The sequence below is a fragment of the Thalassophryne amazonica genome, chromosome 4 (assembly GCF_902500255.1).
Source record: "Thalassophryne amazonica chromosome 4, fThaAma1.1, whole genome shotgun sequence".
Classification (NCBI taxonomy): Eukaryota; Metazoa; Chordata; class Actinopteri; order Batrachoidiformes; family Batrachoididae; genus Thalassophryne; species Thalassophryne amazonica.
Window position 1 is genome coordinate 35,560,137 of NC_047106.1, and position 20,646 is coordinate 35,580,782.

General features: G+C 44.0%; 1 protein-coding gene across 2 annotated transcripts in view; it reads left to right on the forward strand.

The window, feature by feature from the left end:
- The window catches only part of zgc:172282 (leucine-rich repeat and fibronectin type III domain-containing protein 1-like protein), an 844,427-nt gene that overhangs the window by 381,988 nt on the left and 441,793 nt on the right, over nt 1–20,646 (forward strand). For both annotated transcript variants that reach the window (XM_034169381.1, XM_034169382.1), the window contains exon 2: nt 1,918–2,009. The gene's annotated coding sequence lies outside the window, so the exon portion shown is untranslated. The remainder of the gene's footprint in view (nt 1–1,917; nt 2,010–20,646) is intronic.

A 20,646-nucleotide genomic window follows, 5' to 3' on the forward strand; every position in this document is an offset into this window, starting at 1 on the left:
AATATTTTTCATAGTTTATATATGTGAAAAACTCCAGGACCTTGAAATGCTTCTTATGGAGCCCCTCCTTAGTTGCTCTGTCTGTGTCTTTCTGGTCATTGTCATGCTGGAAGACCCAGCCATGACCCATCTTCAATGCTCTTACTGAGGGAAGGAGGTTGTTTGCCAAAATCTCACACTACATGACCCCATCCATCCTCCCTTCAATACGGTGCAGTTGTCCTGTCCCCTTTGTAGAAGAGCACCCCCAGAGTATGATGTTTCCACCCCCATGCATCATGGTTGGGATGGTTTTCTTGGGGTTGTTCTCATCCTCTAAACATGGTAAGTGGAGTTGATTCCAAAAAGCTCTATTCTGGTCTCATCTGATCACATGACCTTCTGCCATGCCCCGTCTGGATCATCCAAATGGTCACTGGTGAACTTCAAACAGGCCTGGATATGTGCTGGCTTGAGCAGGGGGACCTTGCTGCCCTGCAAGATTTTAAACCATGACAGCATCATGTGTTACTAATGTAATCTTTGTGACTGTGGTCCCACCTCTCTTCAGGTCATTGACCAGGTCCTCCTGTGTAGTTCTGAGCTTTCTCAGAATCATCCTTATCCCACAAAGTGAGATCTTGCATGGAATCCCAGACCGAGGGAGATTGACAGTCATCTTGTGTTTCTTCCATTTTCTAATAAATAATCAGAACAGTTGTTGTCTTCTACCAAGCTGCTTGCCTGTTGTCCTGTAGTCCATCTGAGCCTTGTACACGTCTACAGTTTTGTCCCTGGTGTCCGTAGACAGCTCTTTGGTCTTGGCTATGGTGGACAGGTTGGAGTGTGATTGATTGAGTGTGTGAACAGGTGTCTTTTATACAGGTAACAAGTTCAAACAGGTGCAATTAATACAGGTAAAGAGTGCAGAATAAGAGGGCTTCTTAAAGAAAAATTAACAGGTCTGTGTGAGACAGAGTTCTTGCTGGTTGGTTGGTGTTCAAATACTTATTTGAAACACAGATACTAACAATTTGAGATGCAAATCAAACCACATTCACTAAGAAGAAAATTAAACTTTCACATCATTGCATTTTCAGTTTTGTACATGAAAAGTAGAAATTCAGTACAATAGAATCAATAATGACTAGTTTAAGGTTAGACTTAAAAGATTCAATTAATCATTCAATCAGGCCATCTAACATTTGCCATTCCACAACATAGAAGTATGGTGAGCAAAATCTCTACATCGTGTTGAGTTGTTCATCACCTTTAGCTCTCAGAGTACACTCACACACACACTCATCTTCAACTGCTTAGTCCAGTTAAGGGTCACGGGGGGCTGGAGCCTATCCCAGCAGTCATAGACTGCATAGACTGCAAGGCGGGGTACACCTATGACAGGCCGCCAGTCTGTCACAGGGCCACAAACAGACAAATAAACACAGCCATACCCACTCACACACCTACAGACAATTTTAAAGATTCCAATCCACCTAACCTGCATGTCTTTGGATATCTGAGGAAACCAGAGCACCCGGACGAAACCCACGCAACACGGGGAGAACATGCAAAATCCACACAGCAGGGCCACAGGCGGGAATTGAACCCATGACCTTTTCGCTGTGAGGCAACAGTGCTAACCACTAAGCCACCATGCTGCCCTGCTCTCAGAGTAAACTTATTTAATTACTTTTTCAGGTTACTTAAGATTATAAAACAATCCCTTCAATTATGTATTTTATGGCAGCCATGTTAAAAACTCTATATGTAGTCATGATCTGATCACCCATAGCATTACCTTTCCAACAATGTATATATTTACGAATCGACCAAAAATGTTGATGAAAATACATTAGAAAGTAGCCAGCATGTTCTCAAAATCTGACCTGGTTTTCAATAACACTAAATTTGCCTTTTATTTGTTCCTGTCTTCAGGTCTGTGGTCTTTCACTCCTACCAGTCATTTTCCAGTTACCACCGTCTATCTTCATGTTGACTCGTGATAAACCACTTTACAAAAGATAGAGGTAAGTTGCATTTTGAATTGACTGTTCCTTTCCCTCTCCCATTTTTATTTTTTGTTTCTTCAAAAATAAATTTATGCTAATCACGATATGCAAAATGGATCCTGTTGGGAACTGTGAAAAGACAATGTTGTCTCATTCAAATCATATCTGAAGCGTTCAAGAACTGTTATTACAGTTACACAGTATACAGCTTTAAAGGCCCCCGTTGGGAAATGTGATAATTAAAGGGTATTTTTTAATCTAATTTTTGATTCAAATCATTAAAATACTCTCATGATGCACTTTGCCTGAAATCCCATACCAAACATAGGTGTCAAGTAGTTTTTGGCAGTTACCCTCTTTACTGAAATTATCCAGCCATGTGTATTGTTATCGGTATTGTCTAAGGATAAAGCAAATACAGTATGATACAGTATTCTTTAGTGTTGGAAATGCGAAAGTGTCTGAGTATATTTATCCACATTCCCACCTACTTAACAGACCTTGAGCACACGGTAAGTGGTTGATGATGCCTGAGCACATACATGCAAGTCAATGTTTATATAAGATAAGATAAGACGTTATTGATCTCACAGTGGAGAAATTCACATGTTACTACAGCTCTTAAAAAAAACCACACAAGATGGGTGCGAGTAGAGGAAAATGTGCATCAAACAGCGTGTGCAAGGATAAGCAATAATAATAATACTTGCATCAATACAATAAATAAGAAAATGAGGTAGAAATAGTAATATATATATATATATATATATATATATATATATATATTATATATATACACACACACACACACACACCATCTGGCCTATATGGCAAATGTCTTATATGTGTGTGTGTGTGTGTGAATATATATATATATATAATATATATATATAATATATATATCACACACACACACACACATCTGGCCTATATGGCAAATGTCTTATATGTGTGTGTGTGTGTGTGTGTGCGCAACTAATGAGAGTAATGCTGTGAACCAAATGCTTGCAGACACATTAGCTGAGCTGCAAAGAGCAGAAAGGCCAGACACATTTGCAGACAGCTAAGCGAAGCTCGGAGGTTGCTGTTGATACAGGATGGATGGATGGATGGATAGATGTATGGATGGATGGAAACCAAACAATAGAGTAGACTATTACGCAACATGTGCAAGTGATCGGTTGCCAGTATTGGTTCCTGTAAATGAATTAAGAGTGCAAAAGCTGAAACTTCAGGTTTGACATGAAGCAACATTGTTTGATTCATACGTTGAGAAAAATATACAAATAGTACTGTGAATTTTAAACATAGTATAATGTTTAAACATGAGATGTTGACTAACACCATTAACATTTTATGTTGTGGTAAAAAATGCCTTTCAAGCCGTGGATAGAGCAGTAGCTCAGTGGGATAGGAGTTGGCCTACCAATATGTAGAACTGGGTTTGGCTCCTGGTCATACTCCCTGCTTGGGTGGGTCTTTGGGCAGACCATCTACATGGTCTCTATCTCACCAATTGGCCTTGGCTGTGGATAGTGTCCCAACCAGGTGAAGATGTAGACTCTCTTAACTGATATAAGATTTGCATCTTTTTCTTTCCGTCATCAGTAAATTTAAAGTATATATAAAATAAGGATTCACAAATCATTCAATTAGCACACAAATAATGTATGTTGATGATGAATCACTGAACTTGATTTGTAATCAAAATGGGAGGATTTGGATATTTTTTCATCCATTGCACTGACTTTTAAAATAATTTCTCAAATACTTTGATTGGGTTTTGTATTCAAATCCATACTAAGAAATGTAAAGTGAACGATGGATTCAATTTTGGTTGTAGTCTTGATCCAGATGCAGATTCATAGGATGGTTATTGCTTTATTAATCAGCAGCAATGGCCTTCAGAAATGAAAGGAACTGAGATACAAGCTCATTTCAAGCTCCATCTACCTTCATCCACACCCACCTCTAATTCCATCATGCATGTATAGACTAAATTATTCCCTGAAGCAAGCCTACACACGCCCAGCAGGTGGCAGTGTGTGGTAGTTGGGCTATGCTACATTTCATAAGCAAAACAAATTGCTTTTGGCATTGATCAATCAGTTTTCCCTATTACAGTGGGTCAGGAAGTATTGACAGCGCTGCACTTCATCAGATTTTATTTTATTTATTACTTTATGTTACAGCCTTATTCCAAAATTGCTGAAATACACTATATTTCCTCAAAATTATTATCAAATTCAGTTGATTGGACATGATTTGTAAAGGCACACAGCTGCCCGTCTAAACTGAGGATTGGGTGAAGGCCTTAGTCATTGAGGTGACCAATAACCCGCCGGTCACTCTGTCATATCTCCAGCATTCCTCTGTGGAGAGAGGAGAACTTTCCACAAGGACGGCCATCTCTGCAGCAATCCATTCAGACAGAAGCCACTCCTTAGGGAAGCACATGGCAGCCTGCCTGGAGTTTGCCAAAAGGCACCTGAAGGACTCTCAAACCATGAGAAAGAAAATCATCTGGTCTGATGAGACAAAGATTGAACTGAATGCCAGGCATCATGCGTGGAAGAAACCAGGCTCCATCCCGACAGTGAAATATGGTGGTGGCAGCATCATGCTGTCGGGATGTTTTTCAGCAGGACTGGGAGACTGGTCAGTATTGAGGGAAAGATGAATTCAGCAAAGTACAGAGACATCCTGGATGAAAACCTGCTCCAGAGCGCTCTTGACCTCAGACTGGGGCCACAGTTCATCTTTCAGCAGGACAATGACCCTAAGCACAAGTCTATCAAAGGGGTGGCTTCAGGACAACACTGTGAATGTCCTTGAGTGGCCCAGCCAGAGCACAGACCTGAATCTGATTGAACATCTTTTGATAGATCTGAAAATGGCTGTGCACCGATGCTCCCCATCCAACCTGATGGAGCTTGAGAGGTGCTGCAAAGAGGAATGGACAAACTGCCCAAAGATAGGTGCACCAAACTTGTGGCACATATTCAAAGAACTTGAGGCTGTAATTGCTGCCAAAGCTGCATCAACAGTGTTGAGCAAAGGTATGAATACTTATGTACATGTGATTTCTTAGGCTTTTTTCTGTAATAAATCTGCAAAATTTCAAACAACTTTTTCATGATGTCATTATGGGGTGTTGTGAGTAGAATTCTGAGGAAACAAACTGAATTTACACCATTTTGGAATAAGGCTGTAACATAACAAAATGTGGGAAAAGTGAAGAGCTGTGAATACTTTCTGAATGCACTGTGTGCACTTTTCATTTGAAGATGCAAATGATGATTGTGTTTATTGATTTTGATCTACTGTGTTGGCAGTCTGCAGTCTTCCTCCACTTATCTATGCATCCTTGGACAAGATACTTAAATTGCATTCTTTGTCTACCCAAAACCTAGTAGTAAATAACTAGTGTAACTTTGGTTATTGGTGATCATTTTGTCATTAACTAGAAAGTAGCATACATGCTGGATCTGTGTCTCCTACCAATAATTGTGCACAAATATACAGTAATTTGGGTACATATGAAGTCATGTTTGTGTATATTCAGACATTTTCAGCAGTATTTCTTTTGTCCCCTGATGAAGGTTTACACTGAAGGTATGCAGCCATTTGACGAGTTTCTTTGAAGTACAAACTAATTTTAAAAGAAGACTGTTAAATTATGAAAACAAATGAAATTAAGCCCTTCTCCCCTGACCGATTTTTGATACCTGAATGTGCAGTAGTGTTCATAATAATAGTAGTGCTATGTGACTAAAAAGATTAATCCAGGTTTTGAGTATATTTCTTATTGTTACATGGGAAACAAGGTACCAGTAGATTCAGTAGATTCTCACAAATCCAACAAGACCAAGCATTCATGATATGCACACTCTTAAGGCTATGAAATTGGGCTGTTAGTAAAAAAAAATAGAAAAGGGGGTGTTCACAATAATAGTAGTGTGGCATTCAGTCAGTGAGTTTGTCAATTTTGTGGAACAAACAGGTGTGAATCAGGTGTCCCTTATTTAAGGATGAAGCCAGCACCTGTTGAACATGTTTTTCTCTTTGAAAGCCTGAGGAAAATGGGACTTTCAAGACACTGTTCAGAAGAACAGCGTAGTTTGATTAAAAAGTTGATTGGAGAGGGGAAAAACTTATACGCAGGTGAAAAATTATAGCCTGTTCATCTACAATGATCTCCAATGCTTTAAAATGGACAAAAAACCAGAGATGCGTGGAAGAAATGGAAAACAACCATCAAAATGGATAGAAGAATAACCAAATGGCAAAGGCTCACCCACTGATCAGCTCCAGGATGATCAAAGACAGTCTGGAGTTACCTGTAAGTGCTGTGACAGTTAGAAGCTAATTTATTTGCAAGAATCCCCCGCAAAGTCCCTCTGTTAAATAAAAGACATGTGCAGAAGAGGTTACAATTTGCCAAAGACACATCACTGGCCTAAAGAGAAATGGAGGAATATTTGTAGACTGATGAAAGTAAAATTGTCCTTTTAGGTCCAAGGTCCGCAGACAGTTTGTGAGATGACCCCCAAACTCTGAATTCAAGCCACAGTTCACAGTGAAGACAGTGAAACATGGTGGTGCAAGCATCATGATATGGGCATGTTTCTCCTACTATGGTGTTGGGCCTATATATTGCATACCAGGTATCATGGATCAGTTTGGATATGTCAAAATACTTGAAGAGGTCATGTTGCCTTATGCTGAAGAGTACATGCCCTTGAAATGGGTGTTTCAACAAGACAATGACCCCAAGCACACTAGTAAACAAGCAAAATCTTGGTTCCAAACCAACAAAATTAATGCCTCGCAGATATGATGAAATCATGAAAAACTGTGGTTATACAACTAAATACTAATTTAGTGATTCACGGGATTGCTAAGAAAGCGGTTTGAACATAATAGTTTTGAGTTTGTAGCCTCAACAGCAATCAATCAATCAATCAATTTTTTTATATAGCGCCAAATCACAACAAACAGTTGCCCCAAGGCACTTTATATGTAAGGCAAGGCATACAATAATTATGTAAAACCCCAACGGTTCAAACGACCCCTGTGAGCAAGCACTTGGCTACAGGGGGAAGGAAAACTCCCTTTAACAGGAAGAAACCTCCAGCAGAACCAGGCTCAGGGAGGGGCAGTCTTCTGCTGGGACTGGTTGGGCTGAGGGAGAGAACCAGGAAAAAGACATGCTGTGGAGGGGAGCAGAGATCGATCACTAATGATTAAATGCAGAGTGGTGCATACAGAGCAAAAAGAGAAAGAAACAGTGCATCATGGGAACCCCCAGCAGTCTATGTCTATAGCAGCATAACTAAGGGATGGTTCAGGGTCACCTGATCCAGCCCTAACTATAAGCTGTAGCAAAAAGGAAGTTTTAAGCCTAATCTTAAAAGTAGAGAGGGTGTCTGTCTCCCTGATCTGAATTGGGAGCTGGTTCCACAGGAGAGGAGCCTGAAAGCTGAAGGCTCTGCCTCCCATTCTACTCTTACAAACCCTAGGGAACTACAAGTAAGTCCTGCAGTCTGAGAGCGAAGCGCTCTATTGGGTGATATGGTACTACGAGGTCCCTAAGATAAGATGGGACCTGATTATTCAAAACCTTATAAGTAAAGAAGAATTTTAAATTCTATTCTAGAATTAACAGGAAGCCAATGAAGAGAGGCCAATATGGGTGAGATATGCTCTCTCCTTCTAGTCCCCGTCAGTACTCTAGCTGCAGCATTTTGAATTAACTGAAGGCTTTTAGGGAACTTTTAGGACAACCTGATAATAATGAATTACAATAGTCCAGCCTAGAGGAAATAAATGCATGAATTAGTTTTTCAGCATCACTCTGAGACAAGACCTTTCTGATTTTAGAGATATTGCGTAAATGCAAAAAAGCAGTCCTACATATTTGTTTAATATGCGCTTTGAATGACATATCCTGATCAAAAATTACTCCAAGATTTCTCACAGTATTACTAGAGGTCAGGGTAATGCCATCCAGAGTAAGGATCTGGTAGACACCATGTTTCTAAGATTTGTGGGGCCAAGTACAATAACTTCAGTTTTATCTGAGTTTAAAAGCAGGAAATTAGAGGTCATCCATGTCTTTATGTCTGTAAGACAATCCTGCAGTTTAGCTAATTGGTGTGTGTCCTCTGGCTTCATGGATAGATAAAGCTGGGTATCATCTGCGTAACAATGAAAATTTAAGCAATACCATCTAATAATACTACCTAAGGGAAGCATGTATAAAGTGAATAAAATTGGTCCTAGCACATAACCTTGTGGAACTCCATAATTAACTTTAGTCTGTGAAGAAGATTCCCCATTTACATGAACAAATTGTAATCGATTAGACAAATATGATTCAAACCACCGCAGCGCAGTGCCTTTAATACCTATGGCATGCTCTAATCTCTGTAATAAAATTTTATGGTCAACAGTATCAAAAGCAGCACTGAGGTCTAACAGAACAAGCACAGAGATGAGTCCACTGTCCGAGGCCATAAGAAGATCATTTGTAACCTTCACTAATGCTGTTTCTGTACTATGATGAATTCTAAAACCTGACTGAAACTCTTCAAATAGACCATTCCTCTGCAGATGATCAGTTAGCTGTTTTACAACTACCTTTTCAAGAATTTTTGAGAGAAAAGGAAGGTTGGATATTGGCCTATAATTAGCTAAGATAGCTGGGTCAAGTGATGGCTTTTTAAGTAATGGTTTAATTACTGCCACCTTAAAAGCCTGTGGTACATAGCCAACTAACAAAGATAGATTGATCATATTTAAGATCGAAGCATTAAATAATGGTAGGGCTTCCTTGAGCAGCCTGGTAGGAATGGGGTCTAATAAACATGTTGATGGTTTGGATGAAGTAACTAATGAAAATAACTCAGACAGAACAATCGGAGAGAAAGAGTCTAACCAAATACCGGCATCACTGAAAGCAGCCAAAGATAACGATACGTCTTTGGGATGGTTATGAGTAATTTTTTCTCTAATAGTTAAAATTTTGTTAGCAAAGAAAGTCATGAAGTCATTACTAGTTAAAGTTAATGGAATACTCAGCTCAATAGAGCTCTGACTCTTTGTCAGCCTGGCTACAGTGCTGAAAAGAAACCTGGGGTTGTTCTTATTTCTTCAATTAGTGATGAGTAGAAAGATGTCCTAGCTTTACGGAGGGCTTTTTTATAGAGCAACAGACTCTTTTTCCAGGCTAAGTGAAGATCTTCTAAATTAGTGAGACGCCATTTCCTCTCCAACGTACGGGTTATCTGCTTTAAGCTACGAGTTTGTGAGTTATACCACGGAGTCAGGCACTTCTGATTTAAAGCTCTCTTTTTCAGAGGAGCTACAGCATCCAAAGTTGTCTTCAATGAGGATGTAAAACTATTGACGAGATACTCTATCTCACTTACAGAGTTTAGGTAGCTACTCTGCACTGTGTTGGTGTATGGCATTAGAGAACATAAAGAAGGAATCATATCCTTAAACCTAGTTACAGTGCTTTCTGAAAGACTTCTAGTGTAATGAAACTTATTCCCCACTGCTGGGTAGTCCATCAGAGTAAATGTAAATGTTATTAAGAAATGATCAGACAGAAGGGAGTTTTCAGGGAATACTGTTAAGTCTTCTATTTCCATACCATAAGTCAGAACAAGATCTAAGATATGATTAAAGTGGTGGGTGGACTCATTTACTTTTTGAGCAAAGCCAATAGAGTCTAATAATAGATTAAATGCAGTGTTGAGGCTGTCATTCTCAGCATCTGTGTGGATGTTAAAATCGCCCACTATAATTATCTTATCTGAGCTAAGCACTAAGTCAGACAAAAGGTCTGAAAATTCACAGAGAAACTCACCGTAATGACCAGGTGGACGATAGATAATAACAAATAAAACTGGTTTTTGGGACTTCCAATTTGGATGGACAAGACTAAGAGTCAAGCTTTCAAATGAATTAAAGCTCTGTCTGGGTTTTTCATTAATTAATAAGCTGGAATGGAAGATAACAGCAGATGCTACTATTATTGTGAACACCCCCTTTTCTACTTTTTTTTTACTAATAGCCTAATTTCATAGCCTTAAGAGTGTGCATATCATGAATGCTTGGTCTTGTTGGATTTCTGAGAATCTACTGAATCTACTGGTACCTTGTTTCCCATGTAACAATAAGAAATATACTCAAAACCTGGATTAATCTTTTTAGTCACATAGCACTACTGTTATTCTGAACACTACTGTATATGATAGGTGGGGGGACTGGATCGGGGCCTGAAATTGGGTGTAACCTGTGGTAAAAGTGTTAAAGAACATTGTAAATGATCAGGGTAGTTTTAAACTTTGTCAGGCGATAGTGAGTGCCAGTCTGCACCTCACTTTCAAATATGAGAGTGATTGGAACATGTTAGATTCAGATATAATATTAAAAATATACATTAAAGGGGGCTTTCAATGTTAAATTTAAGTGGCCACAAAATCTGTACTCAAGATCAAATCTCGATCAAACTTTGTCAGTCATGATAGAATACCATCCTACATCATGCTTTTGAATATGATTGAAATTTGACCTTTTTTGACAGCGTTATGAAGTTGGGATTTTTCCAATTTTCCAAGATTTTTTCCTGACTTTGTTCTTTGACCTATGAGCTTGAAAATGTAATTACTTCTTCCCTATCAGGATATGAATCCTCTGTAAATATTTCATGAAGAAATATAAAAAATTGTGGGTCACAGGCTGTTCACAAAAAAAAAAAAAAAAAACAGGGCTGAAAATATCACCTCTTCCCAACTTTGTTGGCGGAGGTAAAAATCAATAATTGGAGATGGCCCTTACAAGTCTTTTAAAGCTGACAGTATCATTGACTTTCTACGACTCCTCTATTTCACAGGGCGCCGTTGTGTTTACAATTGCCCATGATCCAAGAACAGTGCTAAAACGAGATGAAACCGCTTGCTACGGCTTGTCTCCTAACAGGCTTACTAATAAAGTGCAGATCTGGCAACTGACTGGCTTATAAAATGCAGGCCTGGCAACTGCCTAAAATTTAAACTAAGGAGCTGCGTCCTCAGCCAGAGCCATAGCAAACGCTGCTTTGGCTTCAAATTGTTTATCTTGTTAGAGCACCATCAAACAAGTTTCAAGCTGTACTCACTACGAATACCCCATTTGAAGATGTTCCAACATGACTGAAGCACAAGTAAAACAGTATGGGTCCTCTCATGTTACTACTGTAAATGTACAGGTACATCATCTTCAACTAAGTGCAAAAAAAGCAGATTGATTTCTGCTTACCATCGAGGTCCTTAAAGTGAAGTCTGTTTAAAATCCGTGCCATCAGGGGGAGCCACTGCATTAGTTTCAACCTGAATTGGGTGTACCCGCTGGCATTCCAAATTTTAAATTAAATTAGATTAGATTAGGTAGAATTTTATTGATCCCTTGGGAAGACTCCGTCAGGAAAATTGAGGTTCCAGCAGAGTATCAAATGTGAAAGTGAAAAAGAAAAATGGTTTGCAATATAAATACCAGACATACTGATCAGTCCTGATTTACTGGCTTCTACTGTTCCTCTCTTTCCCATCCTCTGTCTTCCTGTTACTCCTCCTCCCCCTGAGTGAGGAGTTGTACAGCCTGATGGCCTGAGGGACAAAGGAGTTTTTCAGTCTATTGGTCCTGCACTTGTGAAGGAGCAGTCTGTGGCTGAAGAGGCTCCTCTGGTTGCTGATGACGGTGTGCAGAGGGTGACTGGCATCGTCCATAATGTCCAACAGTTTGTCCAGTGTTCTCTTCTCTGCCACTGTCACCAGAGAGTCCAGCTTCATGTCAACCACAGAGCCAGCCCGCCTGATCAGTTTGTCCAGCCTGGATGTGTCCTTCTTGTGATGTTAGAAGTATTTGATGAGGACTTTTCGAGTTGAAAACTTTTTAAAAACAAACTTTATAATGAAGGCAGCAGTGGACAGATTGTGGAGATCTTAGCAGAGGCCCTAACAGACCACAGTGAACCACACAGAACCCAGTGATTCACAGGGGATGAAGGTAAAAAAAGAAAACAACAACAAGGGAGTATCCCAGATACAGAGAGCACCAAAACCCACCGGCCAAAGGCAAAATTGGGACAGTTATAAAAGGAGACTGCAGGACTGCAGATTTACAGTGCTCTTAAAAAATAGAGGAGCCAGTCTCCTCCACGACTGTCCTCTGTCAGCTTTAGTGCCAGCTATTGTGAGGTTTCACCTCCATGTTTATTAGTTAAAGATATTTGTGTGTAGGATATAAGGGCTTTGATTAGCACAAATAGGATACAGCATTCAGAACCATCTGTTCATTCGTGTGTCATTTCCTGCAATAATGAACCAGTGTGTTTTCATGAGGTTAGGTTGAGCCATTAATATCTTATATCTTAATATCTTATCTTATGGCCCAATATGAGCATACGTACTCTGCATCCTCATTTTGTGAAAAGGAGCATCATATTGATTTTACTAGAGAAGTCAAGGCAGCAGGAATCCTCATTACCAAAAAAAAAAAAAAAAAAAAAAAGTGAAAACCTGCAGGGAAACAAAATTGTGCCCAGCCACAGCTAAATGCAATCTACAACATCACCACTAGGTGACACTAAACCCTACACACTGTAGCTTTAAAATGTTTGACTGTGAGTCCTGTAAGCACAACCTGGGTAGTTGAATATGGTGTCATTTCTCCTATTGACATCTTTGCTAAACAGCCATACATCATGCCATCCTTTTAGCTATCCTAACCATTTTATAAAAAAAATATATATATATATTTTTGTCACTCTGGTTTCTGACAGCTTCTCAAACCGTCGCCATGATGACAAATCAGGCAGTCAACCCATAACACTTCCTGAACACTTTCAAGCAGTGCAATTTTCCACAACAATTTTAACCAATAGTGTTTCCTGTTATTGGTTTACACACCATTATTATTATTATTATTATTATTATTATTTATTTTTTTTATTTTTTTTGTATGTATTGCATTTGGAGCTGACTATAAACCTTGTCTCATTCTGTACTGCCGATGTATTAGATTTTACTCTGCAGCAAAATTGCAGAGATACTTTTACACATTTATTGTATGCAGTATGTAAAGTAACTCACATATCTTGGCTAAAACATAGAAGCATACATTTCTCCAGCTGCAACCATTATGTGTGGTAAGTCAATTTGTCATGCTCGGCCCCGGCTCAGAGTATAGGTCTTAGTTCTTTGCGGTTTTCTGGTTTTAGTTTTCATATGTTTATACCTTATCATGTAGATCTCAGTTTTATTAGATTATTGCTTTTCTTTGTGTTGTGCTTTCGTCACTGGTTCACTCTTTGGTTATCATTTATTTTGTAGTTGGTTATTGTATTCTTTCACTCTTGGTCCTTTATGTTACTTTAGTCTTAGTTTAAGTCTGTTTATCACATTTATCATATTATGCTTTATGCTGTGTTTACACATTGGCAAGGCGGGTCATTCTTGGCACATTCCTGACATTCTTAACATGACTTAACACATCTGAATAGGTTTCTTAATAGTGCATGTTGGTGTGCGATATTCGTGATTTTTGTGGTGCATGTTTTTGCCTATCAAAAAATCTTTCACGAATGTCACGCACCACCCTCGTTTCACCTCATGTCGTGGAGGTCGCAACTGTGTGTTGATCCGTCTTGATTAGCGGTGATCCTTAATAGAGCATGACAGCATTCTTCTCTCACGTGCGCACAATTAAACCCTGCTTCACTGCATTCAGTTTCACTGCTGCAATATGCCGAAGGAGGACAGTGATGCCAAGTTGGCTAAAAGTCTTGTTCCAGTGCACCTCAGCACGCTCCTGCAGGTGTTCCACCTGCTGCATGTGCCTGATGTTTGTGAAAACGAGCAACACGAGAGCCATGTGTAGCCACACATCTGGCTCTCTCTGTCTGCTCCTCCTTTTTGTGCCACTCTATGGCTCAGAGCCCAACTCAGCATGTAGTCACAAAGTTCTTCTGCTGTGGATTTTGAGGAGCAAACTGGAGTGACCTGAATTGTTCAGTAACTGACAGTTGGAGGAACAATTCGCCACGTGACAGAACTTAACGATGTGCACAACAGCGCACAACAATGAGGAACATTATTCTTGACTGTGCGTAATGGTTCCTGATAATTCTCCAGCAACACGTGCCATTAATCGTAAGGTGTGGTAACAGGTTTCAGCAGATTCTGAGGACACCTGACACCTCTGCCTCAAATCATCACATTCGTGATCAGCGAAAATTTTTGAAATTTTGCCTCCAAATTTCTCATGAACATAGTCATAGGCCTTGCCCATTACCTGGGATAAGCAATTGACCTTGACCTTCAAGGTTTTGCTTGAGGTCAGATGTCAGCTAAATTAGGTCAAACTTCAGATTACAGTGAAACATGTCGTGTAATACACCAAATTAATACTATTTTATGATTACATTAGTACTAGCAAAATATAGTTATATGATATGGTGTTGAAAAACTAACATGAATGTATTGTTTTCTTATTGTCATACTGTCAGTATAAGTAAACTTATTTTTGCAGAGTAGAAAAGGGTCTGTTCTAGGGACTTTGTTCTTTTGAATACATTTGATCTTCACTTATTGTTGGCTAACTTGCCATGTAGTTCAACACCACTTTGGACTCTAACGTTTGACTCATTCTTCATGCTACTAAAACTTGAAACCACGTCACTGTAAAATTTAGTGGATAAAAATGATTTGAACAAATCAATTTCATGCTACATTTATATTATTCTGTTGATTCCTATCTGCCACTCTTTATATTTATGACATAGTTTGTACAAAAGAGATGAGAAAGGTGGCAGACATTATAGGCCCCTCATTTTCATTATGTTTCTTAAACATATGTTTCTTTGCATACTATTGTGTGTGTTTGTGTGTGCCTGCGCTATATTTATTCATTAACGTGTTGAAATATATGTCTTAATGTTTTAACTGTATGTTTTATTGTACAGCACATTGGGTCAGCTTTGGTTGTAGTAAAGTACTTTATAAATAAAGATGGTATTGTCCTGTGTGTTCTATACTTATACTGTGGATCTTTTATGCAAATCTAAATTGGAGTATTTTCACATCACACTTCCATCACACCACATCACATCATATATTTTAGGTTGTCAATCAGGTCCATATATTTGTAGAGTGCATTTGGAAGGGGGATTAAAAGATACTTCATATAGTGTATGAAGATATACTGTTACACCGGGTCTCTATAGAAAACCAATGGGTGACGTCATGCAGGCTCTGTCCAATATATGTGTGTGTGTATGTGTGTATGAGATGAGATATACTTTATTGATCTCACAGTGGAGAAATTATGTTTACACTCCAGTTAATTCAGACAGCAATTACTCCACAATTATTACTTGTTTTGTTGTGTGGGCCGCTGAAGAGGAGGTACTGCTGGCCCACCACCACCAGAGGGCACCCGGCCTGGAGTGCGGGCTCCAGGCACCAGAGGGCGCTGCCGCCTCACAGGAGCAGCCAGGGTGACAGCTGACGCTCATCATCTTTGACAGCTGTCACCATTCATCAGGATCAGTGTTGGTATATCAGCCAGACGACATCTCCACCTCTTTGCCGAGATATCGTTCTACCTTGAAGGTAACGTACCTCAGCTGACTGTGAGACAGTATCCTTTTGTTACTTGAGCATTGTATTGTGAACTACTTTTCCAACGAGAGGTGGAGGTAGCTTTCCTGCCATACGGATTGCTGGGTGCAAACGCGCCCTCATTTAACTGCTTTTTGTTCCTCGCCAGCAGTACCAGATCCGACACGCAGAGGCAGTGGCCACCTGGGAGTTCGGGACTTGGCGGCTCCAGTATTCCCGGGGTCTGGTGGTGGAGGAAATCGTGTGGTTCCGGTTCTGCTTTGGACAGGTGTCTCCTATCTTCGAGCCTGCCCACACGACACCTTTGTGATTTGACTCCTGTCTAGTATTGTAATCTGTTGTATTGGTTGTGCACATTCGCAACAGTAAATTGTTGTTATTTGACCTACTCCATTGTCCGTTCATTTGCGCCCCCTGTTGTGGGTCCGTGTACCTACACTTTCACAACAGGATATCTCGGCCATCGTCATGGATCCCGAGGGGCGTCAACCGGCTGTTGAACGGCCAATGGAAGAACAGGGCGCACAGGCGTCCGCAGGAGGGGTGATCGGTGAGTTGCAGCGGATCCTCACCGCTTTCACGACTCGGTTGGATTTGATGACCGAGCAGAACGTCCTCCTGAACCGCAGGGTGGAGGCTCTCGCCGCGCAGGTGGAAGCGCGCCCTCCGGGCGCCGCTGCAGCTCTCCCTCCCGTCGACCCTGTGCGTAACAGTGACGTTCCACTGGTCGTTCAACGACCCCTCCCACCTTCCCCGGAAGCATACATAAGCCCTCCAGAGCCGTACGGAGGCTGTGTGGAGACGTGCGCGGATTTCCTTATGCAGTGTTCGCTCGTCTTCGCACAGCGTCCCGTCATGTACGCGACTGATGCTAGCAAAGTAGCTTATGTGATAAATCTGCTTCGTGGTGAGGCACGCGCTTGGGCTACAGCGCTCTGGGAGCAAAATTCACGGCTCCTTCAGACATATGATGGGTTTGTGAGGGAGTTCAGAACAGTGTTCGATCACCCAAATAGAGGAGAGACAGCTTCGGCCGTGCTACTGTCAATGAGACAGGGGCGCCGGAGCGCAGCTGCCTATGCAGTCGACTTCCGCATCGCGGCTGCGAGGTCAGGCTGGAATAGCACTGCCCTCCGCGCCGCCTTTGTAAACGGACTGTCATTGGTTCTAAAGGAGCACCTGGTGGCTAAGGATGAACCGCGGGATTTAGATGGGCTTATCGATCTCGTCATACGATTAGACAATCGGTTGGAAGAACGCCGTCGGGAACGAGACGAAGGGCGTGGCCGGGCACGCGCCGTCCCTCTCCCTTCCGGTTCCGATCGCGTTCCGCCCTCCCCACGCTCCACGGCTCCTGCGCCTCGTGTGGTTACAGCTCCCCCTGCTGACGAAGCTATGGACACGAGCAGGGCCACATTTAGAGCACCAAGTAGAGAGAGGAGGCTGGACCGCGGGGCGTGTTTTGTTTGTGGCTCGATAGAGCATCAATTGAGAGACTGCCCCGAGCGGTTAAACACCAACGCCCGCCGCTAGAGACTGGGCTAGGGGTGGGCCGAGACATTCACGTGGGACACACCCACATTGCCACTCAACTCCCAGTTACAATCCTTTATGAGGATTTAACCCTGAAGGCCCCAGCACTGGTGGACACGGGCTCTGAAGGGAATTTGCTAGACAGCAAATGGGCCAGGGAGATAGGGCTCCCTCTGGTGGTGCTTACCTTGCCTGTGCGGGTGCGGGCACTAGATGGCTCCCTACTCCCTCCAATCACTCATAAGACACCACCAGTAACCCTGGTGGTGTCGGGAAATCACCGGGAGGAGATCGAGTTTTTTGTGACTCCGGCCACCTCCCGTGTGATTTTAGGGTTCCCCTGGATGTTGAAACACAATCCCCGGATCGATTGGCCGTCCGGGGTAGTGGTTCAGTGGAGCGAAACCTGCCATCGGGTATGTTTAGGTTCCTCGGTTCCTCCCGGTTCCCAGGCCAGGGAGGAGGTCAGAGCCCCGCCCAATCTAGGGACGGTGCCGGTGCAGTACCATGACCTTGCGGAGGTGTTTAGCAAGGATCTGGCACTCACCCTTCCCCTGCACCGCCCGTATGATTGTGCCATTGATTTGGTTCCAGGCGTTGAGTTCCCGTCCAGTAGGCTGTACAACCTCTCGACCTGAGCGCGAATCAATGGAGACCTACATCCGGGACTCTTTGGCTGCCGGGTTGATCCGGAATTCCACCTCCCCGATGGGTGCGGGTTTCTTTTTTGTGGGGAAAAAGGATGGCGGACTACGTCCATGCATCGATTACAGGGGGCTGAACGAAATCACGGTTCGTAACCGATACCCCTTACCCTTGTTGGATTCTGTGTTCACGCCCCTGCATGGAGCCAAGATATTCACCAAGCTTGATCTTAGGAATGCGTATCACCTGGTTCGGATCCGGAAGGGAGACGAGTGGAAGACGGCATTTAACACCCCCTTAGGTCACTTTGAGTACCTGGTCATGCCGTTCGGTCTTACAAACGCTCCCGCGACGTTCCAAGCATTAGTTAATGACGTCTTGCGGGACTTCCTGCACCGATTTGTCTTCGTATATCTGGACGATATACTCATCTTTTCTCCGGATCCTGAGACTCATGTCCGACATGTACGTCAGGTCCTGCAGCGGTTGTTGGAGAACCGGCTGTTTGTGAAGGGCGAGAAGTGCGAGTTTCACCGCACTTCTTTGTCCTTCCTGGGGTTTATCATTTCCCCTAACTCCGTCGCTCCTGATCCGGCCAAGGTTGCGGCGGTGAGAGACTGGCCCCAACCCACTAGCCGTAGGAAGCTGCAACAGTTCCTCGGCTTTGCTAATTTCTACAGGAGGTTTATCAAGGGCTATAGTCAGGTAGCTAGCCCCCTGACAGCCCTGACCTCACCAAAAGTCCCCTTCACCTGGTCGGATCGTTGCGATGCCGCGTTCAAGAAGTTGAAGCGGCGCTTCTCGTCTGCACCTGTTCTGGTGCAGCCCGATCCTAGTCGCCAGTTGGTGGTTGAAGTGGACGCCTCGGACTCAGGGATAGGAGCTGTGCTCTCCCAGAGCGGGAAGACCGATAAGGTCCTTCACCTGTGTGCCTATTTTTCCCGCAGGTTGACCCCGGCCGAACGGAACTATGACGTCGGCAATCGAGAGCTCCTTGCGGTGAAAGAGGCCCTTGAAGAGTGGAGACATCTGTTGGAGGGAACGTCCGTGCCATTCACGGTTTTCACTGACCACCGGAACCTGGAGTATATCAGGACCGCCAAGCGGCTGAACCCCAGGCAAGCCCGCTGGTCACTGTTCTTCGGCCGTTTTGACTTCCGGATCACCTACCGTCCCGGGACCAAAAACCAGAGATCGGATGCCTTGTCCCGGGTACATGAAGATGAAGTCAAAACGGAGTTGTCGGATCCACCGGAACCCATCATCCCGGAGTCCACTATCGTGGCCACCCTCACCTGGGACGTAGAGAGAACCGTCCGGGAGGCCCTGGCACGAAGCCCGGACCCCGGAACCGGGCCGAAGAATAGACTTTACGTCCCACCAGAAGCTAGGGCTGCAGTCCTGGACTTCTGTCACGGCTCTAAGCTCTCCTGTCATCCAGGGGTGCGAAGAACCGTGGCAGTTGTCCGGCAGCGCTTCTGGTGGGCGTCCCTGGAGGCCGACGTCCGGGATTATATCCAGGCCTGTACCACCTGCACCAGGGGCAAGGCCGACCATCGCAAGGTTTCGGGATTGCTACAGCCGCTGCCCGTGCCTCATCGCCCCTGGTCTCACATCGGCCTGGATTTTGTCACGGGCCTCCCGCCGTCCCAGGGCAACACCGTCATCCTCACGATAGTGGACCGATTCTCCAAGGCGGCCCACTTCGTGGCCCTCCCGAAGCTCCCAACGGCCCAGGAGACAGCGGACCTCCTGGTCCACCACGTCGTCCGGCTGCATGGGATCCCAACAGACATCGTCTCCGATCGCGGTCCCCAGTTCTCCTCGCACGTCTGGAGGAGCTTCTGCCGGGAACTGGGGGCCACAGTCAGTCTCTCATCCGGGTATCATCCCCAAACCAACGGGCAAGCAGAACGGGCCAACCAAGAGATGGAGCAGACCCTGCGTTGCATGACAGCCGCGCACCCGGCAGCCTGGAGTACCCATCTGGCCTGGATCGAGTATGCCCACAACAGCCAAGTGTCGTCAGCCACCGGCCTCTCCCCTTTTGAGGTGTGTCTAGGGTATCAGCCCCCGTTGTTTCCGGTGGTTGAGGGAGAGGTCGGTGTGCCCTCGGTCCAGGCCCACCTGCGGAAGTGCCGTCGGGTGTGGCGAGCCGCCCGTTCTGCTTTGCTGAAGGCCCGGATGAGGACAAAGGCCCATGCAGACCGTCGGCGGACCCCGGCCCCTACGTATCGTCCAGGGCAGGAAGTGTGGTTGTCAACCAAGGACATTCCACTCCAAGTGGCCTCCCCGAAACTACAGGAACGATTCAAAGGTCCCTTTAAAATCCTCAAGGTCATCAGTCCCGCCGCAGTGAGGCTTCAGCTTCCGGCCTCACTGCGGATCTATCCCGTGTTTCACGTGTCAAGGATCAAGCCCCATCACACCTCACCCCTCTGTACTCTGGGTCCGGCACCACCTCCTGCCCGGATCATCGATGGCGAGCCGGCTTGGACTGTGCGCCGGCTCTTGGATGTCCGCAGGATGGGCCGGGGCTTCCAGTATTTGGTGGACTGGGAGGGGTACGGACCTGAAGAACGCTCCTGGGTGAAGAGGAGCTTCATCCTGGACCCGGCCCTCCTGGCCTGGTCGGGCGCCAGGAGGCGCCCATTGAGGGGGGGGGTCCTGTTGTGTGGGCCGCTGAAGAGGAGGTACTGCTGGCCCACCACCACCAGAGGGCACCCGGCCTGGAGTGCGGGCTCCAGGCACCAGAGGGCGCTGCCGCCTCACAGGAGCAGCCAGGGTGACAGCTGACGCTCATCATC